This window comes from Lissotriton helveticus, chromosome 10 (assembly GCF_964261635.1).
Source record: "Lissotriton helveticus chromosome 10, aLisHel1.1, whole genome shotgun sequence".
NCBI classification, from domain to species: domain Eukaryota; kingdom Metazoa; phylum Chordata; class Amphibia; order Caudata; family Salamandridae; genus Lissotriton; species Lissotriton helveticus.
In genome coordinates, this window is record NC_136071.1 from 21,925,942 (window position 1) to 21,944,787 (window position 18,846).

General features: G+C 48.2%; 1 protein-coding gene across 1 annotated transcript in view; it reads left to right on the plus strand.

The window, feature by feature from the left end:
* The first annotated feature begins 450 nt into the window (after window positions 1–450).
* AVPR2 (arginine vasopressin receptor 2) overlaps window positions 451–18,846 on the plus strand; it is a 110,919-nt gene continuing 92,523 nt past the window's right edge. The window contains exon 1 of the mRNA XM_078664587.1: window positions 451–543. The gene's annotated coding sequence lies outside the window, so the exon portion shown is untranslated. The remainder of the gene's footprint in view (window positions 544–18,846) is intronic.

Genomic DNA, 18,846 nt, shown 5'->3' on the forward strand with positions numbered 1-18,846 from the left:
CACCCGTGGCGATTTTCGCATAATTATAGCTTTGCCGCATTTACCACATCAGCCATAATCTGCAGCATATCCTGCAGACTTTAACAAAAAAATGTGTTTCTACCTCAAACGGTTCAAATGTTACTAAAATGTTGCTGCAGTGGGAAGCCCTTTAGCAAAGCTGGACTGGTCGCCTTTCTGTTGCTTATTGCTACATTTGAGTGTTAAATTGGTACTAATGAGGTGCAACTAATGCCTAGGGGGGGTGGGGAGGGATGCTGAAGCACCCCCAGAATAACCATGCTGGAACTTTAAAGGTGAATCAGCAATAAAGATGCCTTTTAATTTAGTTTTCATCTTGTCACATTTGCTGTGAGTTCAGAGGTCAAATGCCAGGCTGTGTCTTCTGACAAATTACTGTTTATTCTTTTAACATGGGGATTGGTGTTTATTTTTCTTTCTCTAAGTGTGCGCGAGACGTACAACGTAGGGACTTTTCGTAGAAGAAGGAGGGCGAGGAGCAGGGAAGAGAGCAGTCAGGCAGAGGAGGAGGCAGCCACGCAGGTAAGTGCCTTCTCTTTTAAACAAATTATTAATTTGGAAGGGGGATTGCCCTTAGTTGTCACACTCCCTTTTACTTTAGTGATGTAACATTGGTGGCATCCCCCACCCCCACCCCCAACTCTGGAGATTATTGCAGACCCCCTCCCGGGAGGTACATCTGAGCTGGGCAACTTCAGGGAGGGGTGTAAGGGTTGTAAGTGCAGCTATGTTAAGCCCACCAGGTCTAAATTCTGAAGAGGGCTTACACGTGGAGCCCAGCCATGAATGTGTTACTCGTTGCTCTAGGGTCAGTAAGTGACCTTTAACCTGCGGCGGGGGACTCAGCACCCCAGGCAGGGAGGAAGAGGAGTTAAAAAACTTTTTTAAACCTCCCTGTACTTATCCAGAGACGCTCCACAAAATATATATTAAACTAAACAAAAATGAATACAAATATTTATTATGTATATTATTATATATTAATTTTATAATATTGTAAATATAGAACAAAGGAAAAAATGCTACTGCACTATTAACTTAATTTTGAAGCAAATCTGTAATTGATGTAAATATAAAATATTAGTAATAAAAATAGTAAATCAGAGATCCTACTGGTGGGCAAGGACACCCACTTTTGGAACACCCAATGGTGGCCTCGGGCGCTGGGAATTTCACCTACCCCTAAAGGCACTGTGAAAAATCTGGGCGGGTGGCTGGACAACACATTCACCTTTCAAGCCCAGACAAAACTAGTGTCAGGCAGCTGTTTTGGTCTTCTATGCGGCCTGAGGCCTCAACTCGGGTTCTTTGACCTTCAGACCCGCAAAGTGCCTCGTCCAGTCCACCATCCTCTCTAGACTGGACTATTGCAACTCTTTATATCTGGGTGCTAACAAGGGCAGCACTTCTAGATTGCAGAGGGTGCACAATGAAGCCGTCTGCGCCATATTTGCGCTTCCGCGGTCTTGCTCTACATCTAAGCACCAACAGAAATTACACTGGCTCCCAGTAGAAAAAAGAGTCAAGTTTAAATCTCTGTGCATTGCTCACAGAATTTTTCATTCCCAGGCCCCCTCTATTCTAACCAACCTTCTCACTCCCTACAAACCTGAACGTGACCTCATCATACCAACATCTGGTGCCCACCCCCGTTTTAAAAGATCACGGGCGGTAGGACGCTCCTTCCGTATTTGAGCTGCAACTCTCTGGAATGCTCTTCTAGTACCATCAGGAACCTATAGGATCTCGGGGTGTTTAGGAAGGCAGTTAAGACCTGGCTTCACCCCGGATTCCCCCCGGATGCTCTCTCTCCTTCAAATCAATCAATCAATCAATCAATCAGGGAATTGTAAGCGCGCTACTCACCCGTGAGGGTCTCAAGGTGCGGGGGGGATGCAGCTCCACTCATCCGAAGAGCCAGCTCTTGAGTCTTCCTGAAAGTGTTCAGGGTGGGGGTGCACCTGATGTCTATCTGTAGCTCGTTCCAGGTCTTGGCTGCAATGTGGGAGAACGATCGTCTGCCTCCTCTGGCTCTGTGGATGCGCGGGGTTTCAGCCAGTGCGAGGTTGGAGGATCGGAGGTTTCTTTTGGGTACGCGGAAGTTTATTCAGTCGTTGATGTATTTGGGTCCGTTGTTGTGTAGGCATTTGTAGGTGTGAGCAAGGATTTTGAAGGTGATTCTCTTTTCCACGGCGAGCCAGTGGAGTGTCCGCAGGTGTTGGCTGATGTGTTTGTGCCGAGGGATGCCGAGGACGAGTCTGTCTGCAGTGTTCTGTATCGTTTGGAGTTTGCGGAGAAGGGATTTGTTGATGCCAACGTAGAGAGTATTTCCATAGTCCAGCCTGCTGGTGATGAGTGCTTGGGTGACTGTCTTCCTTGACTCTGGGGGATCCATTTGAAAGTCTTGCGAAGGATGCAGAGGGTGTTGACCTGTCTGTTCATGGCGAGTGATGAGTCGAGTACGATGCCGAGGTTCTTGGCATGGTCTGAGGGGGTAGGTGGGCTACTGTGGGCGGTGGGCCGCCAGGTGTTGTCCCATTCTGAAGGGGTGGTTCCCAGGACAAGGACTTCTTTCTTTTTGGCGCTGTGTTTGAGGCAACTGTTGGTCATCCAGACTGCGACGTCTTGCATTCCTCTCTGAAAGTTGAGTTTGCGGTGGAGGGGTCTCTGGTGAGGGAGAGGATGAGCTGGGTGTCGTCGGCGTAGGATATGATGTTGAGGCCGTTTTGTCGGACCAAATATGCGAGGGGGGCCATGTAGCTGTGAAAGAGGGTCGGGCTCAGAGATGACCGTCGTGGGACTCTGCAGGTGATGTCTGTGGGGGCGGAGAGGATGGGCAATAGTCTGATCCTTTGGTTTCTTCCGCCGAGGAATGATCAGATCCAGTCCAGGGCCGTTCCTTGTATGTCGGCATCGTGTAGTCTAGTGATTAGTGTGCGGTCAGAGACTGTGTTGAAAGCTGCAGATAGATCGGGGAGGATTAGGGCTGCGGTGTGGCCTTGTTCCAGGGTGTGGATATCGTCTGTGGTGGCTAGTAGGGCAGTCTCCGTGCTGCGGTTGCTTCGGAATCTGGATTGGGATGGGTCGAGGACGGCGTTCTGTTTGATGAATCGTGTCAGTTCCCTGTTGACTGCTTTCTCTGCCACTTAGGCCGCGAAGGGGAGGAGCGAGATGGGCCGGTAGTTCTTGAGGTCAGTGGGGTCGGCCGTGGGCTTGTTGAGCAGGGGTCTGACTTCTGTGCGCTTCCAGTCATCTGAAAAGGTGCCTGTTGAGAAGGTGTTTTGGATGGTGTGTTGTAGTTCGGGTGCGATGGTGTCCGCGGCTCTGTGGTAGATATCAGTGGGGTCAGTGGGGGCCCTGAGTGGATGCCTTTCATGGTTGTGACTGTGTCCTTGGTTGTGATCGGTGTCCAGTTGGAGATGGTGGGCTGGTTGGTGTCTCTGGTGGGCGGGGGGTTGGCTGTAGCATCTTCTGTGTGGTTGACGAAGTTGTCATAGAGTCTTTTTGTCTTTTGCCATGGTTCGTTAGCGCTGGGACGCCCCGTTGCTGGGGCAGCCATGTGTTCTACAAATCTGATAACAGAAGATAAGATTTAAATAAAACTTTTTATTGAAATTTAAAGTAAAATAAAATCCACCTCACGCCTGGATATTTCAGCCCCTGGTGGTCCTTCTAAGCTTCATGCCACCAACTGCAATCCGGGGTATGGCCTAGGGTTTGTTCCGTTAGCTGTGCACACAGTCAGCGTTTATGATTTATGTCTCATGTATATTGTTCCACTGCCACTATTCACAGAAGGCATTTAGGAGTCCTAAAGTTAGGAACTTTAGGACTCCTAAATGCCTTCTGTGAATACCGAAAGTCTGACAGTTAGGATTTCTCTCAGTTTAGGAGTAGTAAAGTTAGGACTCCTAAATTTAGGACTCCTAAATGCCTTCTGTGAATACCAAAAGTCTTAAAGTTAGGATTGTTCTCAGTTTAGGAGTAGTAAAGTTAGGACTCATAACTTTACGACTCCTGACTTCTTTGAATACCGAAATGAGTAAGTGCCTTCTGTAAATACCAAAATGGTAGTAAGTTTAGGATTTTGTCTTAAGTTAGCTCTGTGAATCGGGCTCAAAGTCCAGGGGAGTAGGGTTTTAGGAGACGCAGCAGGTGATGGACACTTGAATGTGAAAATGATTGGTTACAGAGATTTTGGAGAAAGAATGTCTAAACATTTGTAGTCTGTGTGGAGAGGGGGTATGTGGATAGGGTAGTGAGTAGTAAAGGGGTAGGCAGCAGGGATCAGCAGGTAAACATAGATCAGACACCATACACACCATACGGTCCAGGTGGGTGGCCTGAGTGTTGGCGCGTTGTCCTGGGCTCTAAGTACGAGGTTAAAAGGGTTCTCGTGAAGGTGCTTGTACGGTGAGGGTTGGCAGGATGTCCCAGTTCCTGGGCGTTACCAGAGAAGCGGCACGTGTTGGTGGTAATTGTCTTGAAACGCTGCACTTCAAGTCATGTTTATGGAAAACAAACATTGTTTTATGCACTTACAAATGACTCACACCCTGCTCTCCGCTTTACCAACAACAAATCAGTTTGTCTCTCTGGGCTTTAAAGAGCAAGAAGTAAACTCTGTGCTCGGCATCCTTCAGCAATAACAGATGCGTCAGCCACACATATTATATTATATTATATTATATTATATTATATTATATTATATTATATTATATTATATTATATTATATTATATTATATCATATTATATAAAGTAAAAAGTAAAGTCCACATTTGTAAAGCGCACAATCACCCGTAAGGGTCTCTAGGCGCTGGGGGCCGTCGGGAAGATTAAGCGAGCTATTGCCCAGAGTCACATGGTGCTGGGCTAACCTGCCGCCGGAGCCGGGGATCGAACCGTGGTCCCCAGATTCCAGCGTCAGTCGCCCTGGCCGCGGCGCCACACCTCTCCCTGGGTATATTTTATTATACTATATTATATTATGTTATGTTATGTTATATTATATTATATTATGATATAATATAATATAATATAATATAATATAATATAATATAACATAACATAACATAATATAATATAGTATAATAAAATATAGTATAATATAATATGATATAATATAATATAATATAATATAATATATTATATTATACTATATTTTATTATACTATATTATATTATGTTATGTTATGTTATATTATATTATATTATATTATATTATATTATATTATATCATATTATATTATATTATATCATATTATATTATATCATATTATATTATACTATATTTTATTATACTATATTATATTATATTATAATATATTATATTATATTATATTATATTATATTATATTATATTATATTATATTATATTGGATTCTGTAATCCCTGTATAAACACCAGTATCTAATTTCATTATAAACTGCGACTTGTGACACACTTGGTGATCATTTAAAAAGAAAATACTCCACAATACCTCCTGCCAGAGCCACCAGGCGAGATAAAAGGCGGGTCGGGTCAAGGAGTGTAATTGAAGCAGCTTTTATACCAAGGACAGTCGAAGGTTGCTTTTCTTTCATTTGTTCTATTTTTTAGCTTACAATGACAAGCAGAAAAGCATGTTCATTTTTTGCACTTCTAGAATCTTTCTGCATGTTTCTACACATTCCGAGCTAGTGCTGTTATTTTTTAAACTGACCTCTGTTGAAGTGTTTCCACTAACAAATAAGTAACAGTTTTTTGATGTCTTTAATTTTGCACTGGAGGTTTTATTTTGTTTTCTTAAGGTTTGTAAACGTGCTCAATCTTTTATACGAAAGAGCTACAAGCTGAAGTTTTATGTGGTTTGTGGGAAAGGTGATGGTGTGACCGTATATTATATGGGATAAAGTACTCCCTAGCGTACATGGTAAGGATGTTGCAGGTCACCTCCGAGTTCCATAGCCTTATGGAGTAACTTGGCCTTCAGCCTCATTCCTCTGTATAGTTGTGGAGCTCCTTGTACGGCAGGGGGTACTTTATCCAAATGATATTACATTACATTATATTATATTATATCATATTATATTATACAAAAATCCTGAATCCTGCTTCTAGTGTAATAGTCAGTGCTCTGTTTCCTGGGGTGCATTCATTCTCTGTGTGATGGCACCTTGCAGCCTTCGGGTCAGTGCTCTGTTTCCTGGGGTGCTTTCGTACTCTGTGTGATGGCACCTTGAAGCCTTTGGGTCAGTGCTCTGTTTCCTGGGGTGATTTCATACTCAGTGTGATGGCACCTTGCAGCCTTTGGGTCAGTGCTCTGTTTCCTGGGGTGCTTTCGTACTCTGTGTGATGGCACCTTGTAGCCTTCGGGTCAGTGCTCTGTTTCCTGGGGTGCTTTCGTACTCTGGGTGATGGCAACTTGTAGCCCTCAGGTCAGTGTTCTGTTTCCTGGGGTGCATTCATTCTCTGTGTGATGGCACCTTGCAGCCTTCGGGTCAGTGCTCTGTTTCCTGGGGTGCTTTCATACTCTGTGTGATGGCACCTTGTAGCCTTCGCGTCAGTGCTCTCTTTCCTGGGGTGCTTTCGTACTCCATGTGATGGCACCTTGTAGCCTTCAGGTCAGTGCTCTCTTTCCTGGGGTGCTTTCGTACTCTGTGTGATGGCACCTTGAAGCCTTCGGGTCAGTGCTCTGTTTCCTGGGGTGCTTTCGTACTCTGTGTGATGGCACCTTGTAGCCTTCAGGTCAGTGTTCTCTTTCCTGGGGTGCTTTCGTACTCTGTGTGATGGCACCTTGAAGCCTTTGGGTCAGTGCTCTGTTTCCTGGGGTGATTTCATACTCAGTGTGATGGCACCTTGCAGCCTTTGGGTCAGTGCTCTGTTTCCTGGGGTGCTTTCGTACTCTGTGTGATGGCACCTTGTAGCCTTCGGGTCAGTGCTCTGTTTCCTGGGGTGCTTTCATACTCTGTGTGATGGCACCTTGTAGCCTTCAGGTCAGTGCTCTGTTTCCTGGGGTGCTTTCATTCTCAGTGTGATGGCACCTTGTAGCCTTCGGGTCAGTGCTCTGTGTCCTGGGGTGCGTTCATACTCTATGTGATGGCACCTTGTAGCCTTCGGGCAGTGCTCTGTGTCCTGGGGTGCTTTCATTCTCTGTGTGATGGCACCTTGTAGCCTTCGGGTCAGTGCTCTGTTTCCTGGGGTGCTTTCATACTCTGTGTGATGGCACCTTGTAGCCTTCGGGTCAGTGCTCTGTTTCCTGGGGTGCTTTCATACTCTGTGTGATGGCACCTTGTAGCCTTCAGGTCAGTGCTCTGTTTCCTGGGGTGCTTTCATACTCTGTGTGATGGCACCTTGTAGCCTTCGGGTCAGTGCTCTGTTTCCTGGGGTACTTTCATACTCTGTGTGATGGTAACTTGTAGCCTTCGGGTCAGTGCTCTGTTTCCTGGGGTGCTTTCGTACTCTGGGTGATGGCACCTTGTAGCCTTCGGGTCAGTGCTCTGTTTCCTGGGGTGCTTTCGTACTCTGTGTGATGGCACCTTGTAGCCTTCGGGTCAGTGCTCTGTTTCCTGGGGTGCTTTCATACTCTGTGTGATGGCTCCTTGTAGCCTTCGGGTCAGTGCTCTGTTTCCTGGGGTGCTTTCGTACTCTGGGTGATGGCAACTTGTAGCCCTCAGGTCAGTGTTCTGTTTCCTGGGGTGCTTTCATACTCTGTGTGATGGCTCCTTGTAGCCTTTGGGTCAGTGTTCTGTTTCCTGGGGTGCTTTCGTACTCTGTTTGATGGCACCTTGTAGCCTTCGGGTCAGTGCTCTGTTTCCTGGGGTGCTTTCATTCCCTGAGTGATGGCACCATGTAGCCCTGAGGTCAGTGTTCTGTTTCCTGGGGTGCTTTCATACTCTGTGTGATGGTAACTTGTAGCCTTCGGGTCAGTGCTCTGTTTCCTGGGGTGCATTCATACTCTGTGTGATGGCACCTTGTAGCCTTCGGGTCAGTGCTCTGTTTCCTGGGGTACTTTCATACTCTGTGTGATGGCACCTTGTAGCCTTCGGGTCAGTGCTCGGTTTCCTGGGGTACTTTCATACTCTGTGGGATGGTAACTTGTAGCCTTTGGGTCAGTGCTCTGTTTCCTGGGGTGATTTCATACTCAGTGTGATGGCACCTTGTAGCCTTCGGGTCAGTGCTCTGTTTCCTGGGGTGCTTTTGTACTCTGTGTGATGGCACCTTGTAGCCTTCGGGTCAGTGCTCTGTTTCCTGGGGTACTTTCATACTCTGTGTGATGGCACCTTGTAGCCTTCGGGTCAGTGCTCTGTTTCCTGGGGTACTTTCATACTCTGTGTGATGGTAACTTGTAGCCTTCGGGTCAGTGCTCTGTTTCCTGGGGTGATTTCATACTCAGTGTGATGGCACCTTGAAGCCTTCGGGTCAGTGCTCTGTTTCCTGGGGTGCTTTCGTACTCTGTGTGATGGCACCTTGTAGCCTTCAGGTCAGTGTTCTCTTTCCTGGGGTGCTTTCGTACTCTGTGTGATGGCACCTTGAAGCCTTTGGGTCAGTGCTCTGTTTCCTGGGGTGATTTCATACTCAGTGTGATGGCACCTTGCAGCCTTTGGGTCAGTGCTCTGTTTCCTGGGGTGCTTTCGTACTCTGTGTGATGGCACCTTGTAGCCTTCGGGTCAGTGCTCTGTTTCCTGGGGTGCTTTCATACTCTGTGTGATGGCACCTTGTAGCCTTCAGGTCAGTGCTCTGTTTCCTGGGGTGCTTTCATTCTCAGTGTGATGGCACCTTGTAGCCTTCGGGTCAGTGCTCTGTGTCCTGGGGTGCGTTCATACTCTATGTGATGGCACCTTGTAGCCTTCGGGCAGTGCTCTGTGTCCTGGGGTGCTTTCATTCTCTGTGTGATGGCACCTTGTAGCCTTCGGGTCAGTGCTCTGTTTCCTGGGGTGCTTTCATACTCTGTGTGATGGCACCTTGTAGCCTTCGGGTCAGTGCTCTGTTTCCTGGGGTGCTTTCATACTCTGTGTGATGGCACCTTGTAGCCTTCAGGTCAGTGCTCTGTTTCCTGGGGTGCTTTCATACTCTGTGTGATGGCACCTTGTAGCCTTCGGGTCAGTGCTCTGTTTCCTGGGGTACTTTCATACTCTGTGTGATGGTAACTTGTAGCCTTCGGGTCAGTGCTCTGTTTCCTGGGGTGCTTTCGTACTCTGGGTGATGGCACCTTGTAGCCTTCGGGTCAGTGCTCTGTTTCCTGGGGTGCTTTCGTACTCTGTGTGATGGCACCTTGTAGCCTTCGGGTCAGTGCTCTGTTTCCTGGGGTGCTTTCATACTCTGTGTGATGGCTCCTTGTAGCCTTCGGGTCAGTGCTCTGTTTCCTGGGGTGCTTTCGTACTCTGGGTGATGGCAACTTGTAGCCCTCAGGTCAGTGTTCTGTTTCCTGGGGTGCTTTCATACTCTGTGTGATGGCTCCTTGTAGCCTTTGGGTCAGTGTTCTGTTTCCTGGGGTGCTTTCGTACTCTGTTTGATGGCACCTTGTAGCCTTCGGGTCAGTGCTCTGTTTCCTGGGGTGCTTTCATTCCCTGAGTGATGGCACCATGTAGCCCTGAGGTCAGTGTTCTGTTTCCTGGGGTGCTTTCATACTCTGTGTGATGGTAACTTGTAGCCTTCGGGTCAGTGCTCTGTTTCCTGGGGTGCATTCATACTCTGTGTGATGGCACCTTGTAGCCTTCGGGTCAGTGCTCTGTTTCCTGGGGTACTTTCATACTCTGTGTGATGGCACCTTGTAGCCTTCGGGTCAGTGCTCGGTTTCCTGGGGTACTTTCATACTCTGTGGGATGGTAACTTGTAGCCTTTGGGTCAGTGCTCTGTTTCCTGGGGTGATTTCATACTCAGTGTGATGGCACCTTGTAGCCTTCGGGTCAGTGCTCTGTTTCCTGGGGTGCTTTTGTACTCTGTGTGATGGCACCTTGTAGCCTTCGGGTCAGTGCTCTGTTTCCTGGGGTACTTTCATACTCTGTGTGATGGCACCTTGTAGCCTTCGGGTCAGTGCTCTGTTTCCTGGGGTACTTTCATACTCTGTGTGATGGTAACTTGTAGCCTTCGGGTCAGTGCTCTGTTTCCTGGGGTGATTTCATACTCAGTGTGATGGCACCTTGTAGCCTTCGGGTCAGTGCTCTGTTTCCTGGGGTGCTTTTGTACTCTGTGTGATGGCACCTTGTAGCCTTCGGTTCAGTGCTCTGTTTCCTGGTGTGCTTTCATACTCTGTGTGATGGCACCTTGTAGCCTTCGGGTCAGTGCTCTGTTTTCTGGGGTGCTTTCATACTCTGTGTGATGGCACCTTGTAGCCTTCGGGTCTCTGTATCATCAAAATATGGCAGCCATTTTTCAAAATGGCAGCCATTTTACCACATCATAGTCATCTGCAGCACCTGTAGCCATCCTTTCATCTGGTGTCCGGCCTTTCATGGCTTGTCCATTCCTTGCCTACCGAAGCCCTCCACGGCATTGAACGCTCACCCCCGCATGAAACAACCCTTAAGCCCACGCCTGATGCAAGGCCATCAGATGTCCTCGCCCTTCCTGACATTGGTGGGTATTCCTGCAAGTCTGTGGCCATTCTTGGCACATAGTTACTTTCCCCTCATCCGGTGGGCCTTGCTGGCATCTTATAGCCATCCATGACATATGGGGTTCCATCAACGATGTTTATTTTTATAGTTTAAAGAGATTTATTGCAATTTGTAAACATAGTAAAACATCATTACAAAAGTAAATGATTTACATTGTAAAATCGAATGTTAATATAGTATTATACTTACAAAATTAGTCCCATAACTAGGAAATAAAACTATACAAAGGAAAAAGAGCTTTTTAAGATTTTGAAAGGAGAAAGAAGAAAGAAAAAGAAAGATAGAAGGGGAAGAGGGAAGGAGCAACGTAAAGGAAAAATGCCTAATCAATATCTAAAGTTAAAAGTAAACAAATAATGAGGAAAGAAGAAAGTACTTTAAATGGGAACATGAATAGTGGGACCATAACAAGTCCTTTTTGATTAATAAAGGCACAGAGGTGGCGAATGCACGATCGAGCCTGTGGTGATGACATACCAAGTTCCACCAAGCCTGATATTAAAGATTTGAAAGTATCTTTCCAATTGGTTGTGATAATTTGGAGGGAGATGGCTATATCAATGACGTTTTTGCACTCAGTGAATTTATGGCAAGACAATTAGTTCATTTCCAAAATATTAAGTGGTATTTCAGACTATATTCATTGGTTGATGTGGTTGAAACGTGTCCTTGGTCCATAGATGTGAGGCTACATCATCACATCCTGTTGTGAGTTGTATTAAAAAAAATGTAACTTCAAGTAAAATTGTGCTGTAAAATTATAATTAGTTCAAATTATCTTAAATATTTTCCTTGTGGAATAATTATCTCAAACATCCCAGGGAACAGGTACATCTGCAGACAATATTACTTTGTAATATTTAATTAGCACCTCTTCAGCATAGCGCCTAGAACAGTTGTGTGAACGATTTCTTACACAAATGTTACAGTAAAATCAACTATGTGCATGTATTTTTGCTCTGTGCACTTTGGACGTGGGACCTGATCTAGAGCTTGGTGGACAGATCACTCCAGGGTGACCAGGCGTCCTGGATTCAGGGTCGGACTGGCCGTAGCGGGCACCAGGCTTTTCCCCAGTGGGCCGCCAGGGTGGGGGCTGGTTTTGGACCCCTGGGGGGCTGTTTATGTTACCGGAGACCTGCAATATCGGTTCCCAGTAACAAAAGTGGCAGCGGTTAGACGGAAGTGGTGCTTTCCACTAGCACCTCCCCTCCCCCCCTGCCGCGCCGCCTCCCGAGCTGTTTGCCAGGGCCAGTTTCGGTTCCCAGTCCAGGGGATTTGCCGGGACAGCCCCCGTTTTTCACCAGCCGTCCCGGCAGGTTTTGGGAAACTTAGCTCATGTCCTAGTTTTTAGAGAGGGTTGACTGAAAACAGTGGCAGGTGCCTTTTTATGTTTTCCATAGCAGGGATAGTTAGAAGTTGTTTCAAGAAAAACAATTTAATGAACAGGCATGATACTGGCTTTAAAAACTGGGCTTTATTTATGCTCGTACTGTCTCTTCTGTAATTCTCTGATGAGGAGCGCTATCATTCTGTGCGTCCGGTTGATGTAAAATTGTAGTTCTTCTTCTAGTTTTGCAAAATGTCACGGTTTTTAGTTTTAAAATTCTGGTCACTCTAGGTTACAACAAACAACGTATCCCTTGATTCACTCAATCAGCAAGAACCCCCTATCAATAGTGGAATTCTTAATTCATAGAAAACACATAGATAAACTTGAAAAAGATCTCACTCAAAGTCGCTGAAACACTCAAACAATGATACTACTATAACATGCAGTGCAAACAAGTCAATTTATTTCTTTATTAGAACATTGGAATGTTGGGAGCTCCATTGCAGACAATGGAGTGCTCCCCGCTTCTACTGGCCGGTAAAGGCCCGCAGAGCAACATTCCAATGTTCTACAAAGGCTTCTCGAGCTCGAGGGGATTTATATCCCCTCGAGCTTCGAGAACCCTTTGTTTAATTTGTTAGAACATTCTGCCCTCTAGTGGCAGAATGTTCTAATAGCCTTATAGCCCTTCGTAGCGGGCTATACCGGCTATTAAAGTCCCGCTGTCTCGTTAAAGTCCCTTGCCTTCGGCTCGGGCCTTTAACGATTCAGCGGGCCTTTAATAGCCGGTATAGCCCGCTACGGCGGGCTATAAGGCTATAGTATATGTGAATATTATTAAAACACAAATATTATAAAAACACCTATAATAAAACACAATGCATCATTTCAGCATAATTAAAAGCAATACAATTCATCAAATCAGGACATAACATAACATCTTATGACACTTTCACCACAGAGAACCCTAAGAAATAGTGAGGACGAACAATGATAGACAGTATGCTTTGTCTTTTAACTCAACAATTCCCTGGGAATAATTTTAGCAAAGTTAGCCTGGATACATATACTCTGTTTTGTATCTACAGGTCCAACTTGTCCTCGGGATAATGTATAGAAATGCGTCGACGCGTTTCGATGGGTATCTGGTTATTCCATCTTTATCAAGGCAGCCATTATGTTCACTTTTCTTTGTGGTATATTTGATTGTTATACCCTGAATGAAAGGGAGTTGATATTTGCACTTATTCTTGTACTTCTTTTGCAGACTCGAAGAATGGTCTATATACTGGACCCCCTTCTGAAACGGACTTGAATAATCCCCGTTTTCCCAACTGCCGTATATTCTTGAACGGTTCAATCCGGAACCAGAGATTTCTAGTTTTGTGTTCAAGGGATCCGCATATGACGTCCAAGGTAGAGGGGCTTTTAGTACATACACCTCCTCACCTGCCGATACGCTTACGTCGCGCTCTTATTAGCTCAGGGTTTCCCCGTCCTGCTTCGTCCTTCCAAAAGGATCTTTTTTAAGTGTATCTATGTGTTTCATATCAATTAAGAATTCCACTATTGATAGGGGGTCTTGTTGGTTGAGTAAATCAAGGGATAATTTGTTTGTTGTACTGATAGTACCCTACTCCCTTGGTTGCTGACAAGGGGTCTCTCTCTGTTTAAACACACTCTAGGTTAATCCATCACAAACTTGATGGATATCCTTGTTACGGCCCTGTTACAAGTGCATTATATCCCATGGCACTGGTAGTAAGTTGTATGTGGGATCCGCCACCTTTATGACGCGTATCCCAACCACTAACTCTAAATCAGGCCCAATGTTCTTTGTCCACCTGGCGGCTGTCAGGTCACAGGTACTCCACTGGTAGCTGCTCTGTTGTGATTTGTGGATGGTCCATGAAGTGAAGGGGTGATGGGTTGTGGGATGCAGCGACAGGGTGGTCTGGGAGGGATGGAGAGAGCGTGGCATTGACGGAGCTGTGCCCATCCTCCGGGACTCCTCACCGGGCGGGGAGGGAGCCAAGCTCCACATGTTGGTACTTCTAGGGCCAGCTCTGTCCCAGCATACCAGGAGTAGGGCTGCACCGGTCTGCTCTCACTCAGTTTGTTAATTATGCCCTTCCTGTTGTTGGCTCTTGTGTGATCTATTTCCATCCCTTTAATTATCACAGTGAATGTTTTACGGCTCTCATACCTGCCTCTCCCATGGCTGTCACTTATGTACTGTGTATGGTAGAGTTGTTTTTGGAAAAGTAGTCATCAGAAGAGGCGGAGGTAGGAGGCGGGGGAGGTGCATGAAATGCCGGCTACCCGCTTATCATGCATAACAGGGGCGCAACTAGACCCGAACTTCAGGGGGGGCTAGCAGGGGTGGCCGTCATGATGGGGGCGGGCATGGGGGGTCCCGCCAGGGAAATAATGTTCAACAAAAAAAATGTACCTTTCTGCCGGCCGGGTCCCGCATCTCTGGTCCGGCTCCTGCTCGTCTGCTTCTGATTTCAGGAGCAGGACGCAGGCTGCCAGGCTCCCTCCTCTAAGCCAATCACCATGCTGCAATGCAACGTTGTGATTGATCTGAGCACCGTGACAAGGTGCGCAGCCAGTGGCTGTAGGGGTGGGCATGTTCTCCACGCAGGCTGTAATGCAGCCGGCATGGAGAAGGGGAGAGTGCGCATGTCTGTGGGGGCGGCCCGAGAGGGCCAACCAGCCAGTCATTGTGCACTTGGGAGTGGGCATACCACCCCTCTTTTAGTTGTGTTCTAGGGCTGCCTGAATGATCCATGACTGATAATTAAAGGGTACAAAGACAGAGAAGTCACATTACTAATGAATGCATACTTTTTTATTTAAAACCCTATTTAGTCAAGACGAGATCTTTGCAGGCTCTTTAAACAACACATATTGCTGGCATTTTTCTTTTGACAGCTCTACTTTATATTCCTTTTCATGAAATGCATCCACACTCTACAGCAAAGAAATAGGCAGAGTGGGAGTCCAGGGGGTACTGGAACCAGAAAAATATCTAAGTCTTGTAACAAGTTAACAAAGGTATGTAAATACAGATGCGGGTGCAGATGGAAAGAAGCTCTCAGGAGACGCACCTACATTGCGCCAGTTAAAAGGTGGTGCGCAGTCATTGCGCACCCTGAGAACAACCCTCTGGAGGGGAAAGAGGGGTCCAATGCACCCCCAGACATTCCCTTGCTCTCGAGTGCAGTCACTAATCCCCCTTCAAAGTGCAGGTGGGTGCCGTCTGCACTGTGAAACCACGGAGCGGCTTTAAAGCAGCCGCTCCGTGTTTCACTGGAATGCGCTGCAGGCGGGTGTGGTCAGTGACTGCACCCCCCCCCTGCAAGGGGATGTCTGGGACGATCCATAGGATTCTCTCCCCCCCCCCCCCAGAGGGCTGCTCTCAGGAGGCGCATTGACTACGCGACACCTTTTAAATGGCGCACTTTCAGTGCGCCCCCTTGAGGGCTTCTTTGCCTCTGCGCCCGCATCTGTAATACGGCGTGGGCGCAGAAGCCAAGGAATTCCCTCATTTGCATGGACCACGCCCCCATGCAAATGAGGGACAACCCCCTGAAGGTAGCGCTGGTGCTTCATGTGCCCCAGCACTATTGGTGTTACAGAAGGGGATGCACAAGCATCTACGGTCACGTCTGTAATACCAATGTGCACCGGGGTCGTGCAAAGCGGGCGCAAACACCTGTTGCGCCCCTAGGGCACTCTCTGTAATACAGCCCCAGGTGCACACGTGTATTTCATCCTTCTCGTGCGGGGTCTGCAGTCCGACCCGCAGCCGACTCACTGTATTCTGTATAACACCCATGATTACATTTAAGGGCAGCTTTTCGGAAATGGGCTTTATAATATTTGATATAATCCATCTGTCTATGGACACCTAGCATAAGGGGCTTTGGGTCTGTGAGTGGCATGCGCAAATAGGGCTCACGCAATGTTACATGCTCAGTGAGAGCTTGCGCGCTGTTACATGCGCAGTGAGGGCTCGTGCACTGTGCATGTGACATGCGCAGTGAGGGCTCGTGCACCTTGCATGTTACATGCGCAGTGAGGGCTCGTGCACTGTGCATGTTACATGCGCAGAGAGGTCTCGTGCACCTTGCATGTTACAGGCGCAGAGAGGGCTCGTGCACTGTGCATGTTACATGCGCAGTGAGGGCTCGTGCACTGTGCATGTTACATGCGCAGTGAGGGCTCGTGCACCTTGCTTGTTACATGCGCAGAGAGTGCTCGCGCACTGTGCATGTTACATGCGCAGTGAGGGCTTGTGCACTGTGCATGTTACATGCGCAGTGAGGGCTCGTGCACCTTGCATGTTACATGCGCAGAGAGGGCTCACGCACTGTGCATGTTACATGCACAGTGAGTGCTCGCGCACTGTGCATGTTACATGCGCAGAGAGTGCTCGCGCACTGTGCATGTTACATGCGCAGAGAGGGCTCGTGCACTGTGCATGTTACATTTGCAGTGAGGGCTCCTGCACTGTGCATGTGACATGATTAGTGAGGGCTTGTGCACTGTGCATGTTACATGCGCTGTGAGGGCTCGTGCACTGTGCATGTTACATGCGCAGAGAGTGCTCGTGCACTGTGCATGTTACATACGCAGAAAGGGCTGGTGCACTGTGCTTGTTACATGCGCAGAGAGGGCTCGTGCACTGTACATGTTACATGCGCAGAGAGTGCTCGTGCACTGTGCATGTTACATACGCAGAGAGGGCTGGTGCACTGTGCTTGTTACATGCGCAGAGAGGGCTCGTGCACTGTGCATGTTACATTTGCAGTGAGGGCTCCTGCACTGTGCATGTGACATGATTAGTGAGGGCTCCTGCACTGTGCATATGACATGCGCAGAGAGGGCTCGTGCACCTTGCATGTTACATGCGCAGAGAGGGCTTGTGCACTGTGCTTGTTACATACGCAGAGAGGGCTCGTGCACTGTACATGTTACATGCGCAGAGAGGGCTCGTGCACTCTGCATGTTACATGCGCAGAGAGGGCTTGTGCACCTTGCATGTTACATGCACAGAGAGGGCTTGTGCACTGTGCTTGTTACATGCGCAGAGAGGGCTCGTGCACTGTACATGTTACATGCGCAGAGAGGGCTCGCGCACTGTGCATGTTACATACGCAGAGAGGGCTCGTGCACCTTGCATGTGACATGCGCAGAGAGGGCTCGTGCACCTTGCATGTTACATGCGCAGAGAGGGCTTGTGCACTGTGCTTGTTACATGCGCAGAGAGGGCTTGTGCACTGTACATGTTACATGCGCAGAGAGGGCTCGTGCACTCTGCATGTTACATGCGCAGAGAGGGCTTGTGCACCTTGCATGATACATGCGCAGAGAGGGCTTGTGCACTGTGCTTGTTACATGCGCAGAGAGGGCTCGTGCACTGTACATGTTACATGCGCAGAGAGGGCTCGCGCACTGTGCATGTTACATACGCAGAGAGGGCTGGTGCACTGTGCTTGTTACATGCGCAGAGAGGGCTCGTGCACTGTACATGTTACATGCGCAGAGAGGGCTCGCACACTGTGCATGTTACATGCGCAGAGAGGGCTCGTGCACTGTGCATGTTACATGCGCAGAGAGGGCTACATGCACAGTGAGGGCTCGTCCACTGTGCATGTTACATGCGCAGAGAGGGCTCGTGCACTGTGCATGTTACATGCACAGTGAGGGCTTGCGCACTCTGCATGTTACATGCGCAGTGAGGGCTCATGCACTGTGCATGTTACATGCACAGTGAGGGCTCGCGCACTCTGCATGTTACATGCGCAGTGAGGGCTCGTGCACTCTGCATGTTACGTGCACAGTGAGGGCTCGCGCACTCTGCATGTTACATGCGCAGTGAGGGCTCGTGCACTCTGCATGTTACATGCGCAGTGAGGGCTCGTGCACTGTGCATTTTACATGCGCTGTGAGGGCTTGTGCACTGTGCATGTTACATGCACAGTGAGGGCTTGCGCACTCTGCATTTTACATGCGCAGTGAGGGCTCGTCCACTGTGCATGTTACATGCGCAGAGAGGGCTCGTGCACTCTGCATGTTACATGCGCAGAGAGGGCTTGTGCACCTTGCATGTTACATGCGCAGAGATGGCTTGTGCACTGTGCTTGTTACATGCGCAGAGAGGGCTCGTGCACTGTACATGTTACATGCGCAGAGAGGGCTCGCGCACTGTGCATGTTACATACGCAGAGAGGGCTGGTGCACTGTGCTTGTTACATGCGCAGAGAGGGCTCGTGCACTGTACATGTTACATGCGCAGAGAGGGCTCGCACACTGTGCATGTTACATGCGCAGAGAGGGCTCGTGCACTGTGCATGTTACATGCGCAGAGAGGGCTACATGCACAGTGAGGGCTCGTCCACTGTGCATGTTACATGCGCAGTGAGGGCTTGTGCACTCTGCATGTTACATGCACAGTGAGGGCTCGCGCACTCTGCATGTTACATGCGCAGTGAGGGCTCGTGCACTCTGCATGTTACATGCGCAGTGAGGGCTCGTGCACTGTGCATTTTACATGCGCTGTGAGGGCTTGTGCACTGTGCATGTTACATGCACAGTGAGGGCTCGTCCACTGTGCATGTTACATGCGCAGAGAGGGCTTGTGCACCTTGCATGTTACATGCGCAGAGAGGGCTTGTGCACTGTGCTTGTTACATGCGCAGAGAGGGCTCGTGCACTGTACATGTTACATGCGCAGAGAGGGCTCGCGCACTGTGCATGTTACATACGCAGAGAGGGCTGGTGCACTGTGCTTGTTACATGCGCAGAGAGAGCTCGTGCACTGTACATGTTACATGCGCAGAGAGGGCTCGCACACTGTGCATGTTACATGCGCAGAGAGGGCT